The sequence below is a fragment of the Branchiostoma floridae genome, chromosome 10, assembly GCF_000003815.2.
Source record: "Branchiostoma floridae strain S238N-H82 chromosome 10, Bfl_VNyyK, whole genome shotgun sequence".
In the NCBI taxonomy this organism is placed as follows: domain Eukaryota; kingdom Metazoa; phylum Chordata; class Leptocardii; order Amphioxiformes; family Branchiostomatidae; genus Branchiostoma; species Branchiostoma floridae.
Genome location: NC_049988.1, coordinates 1138057 through 1138852, shown reverse-complemented (window position 1 = coordinate 1138852; position 796 = coordinate 1138057).

Genomic DNA, 796 nt, shown 5'->3' with positions numbered 1-796 from the left:
TTTGAGTTAACTCTGAATACGAATACAATGTAAGTTTTGTGGAATTCGCAGTATTTTTACTGGCTCGAAAACCGCTGTAAAATTATTAGAAATGCATCTAAAATAGTTTTTCGGTGATAAAAGGATGTTTACTTTTGATTCTTGGTTTAAAATAGGCAAAATATATCCTTGATACTGTTTGGGGCATGGTGGCGGCACTGTGGGGGCACTGTTGGGGCATTGTTGGGGCACCGTTGGGGCACTGTTGCGGCACTGTTGCGGCACTGTTGCGCCATCTTGCCACTTGCGTTATTTTTAAACTTTTTAAAAAACGTCGCGCTTGCAAGCGACACCTCTAGGTTCCGTGGGGGTACATCTGCGTTTTCGAACGCAGCAATGCCGCAAGCGTGCCCCACGTCAAGTGAGAGGGGGCCTTTAGAGACTAGGAGGATCAATGCACGTAGGATTGATATTGATACAAATTTTAGTCTTCGTAAACTTCGTGTGAACATGGAATCACATAACAGAGGCGGCATCAGCAAATTCCTTATGGGTAGGCTGAACTATATTGACGTAATCCTAGGGGATCCACCCGGAAAATTTTGAAATATTGACGCTCTAAATCCAAGGAGGTTTTATCGAGCTATTTTCTGCAGTTTGAGAAGCAAATTTTGCTGGAAGACTAAGCTAAGTTTAAAAGCCTAGTGGAAATTCAGACGGTTTTAGCCAAGTAATTATTGAGGGAGACGACGCCACCAATGTATTTTCACGATTTCGAAAGCACAAGCCGTCGCAAGGTAGGTCCGGAGAAATTTTG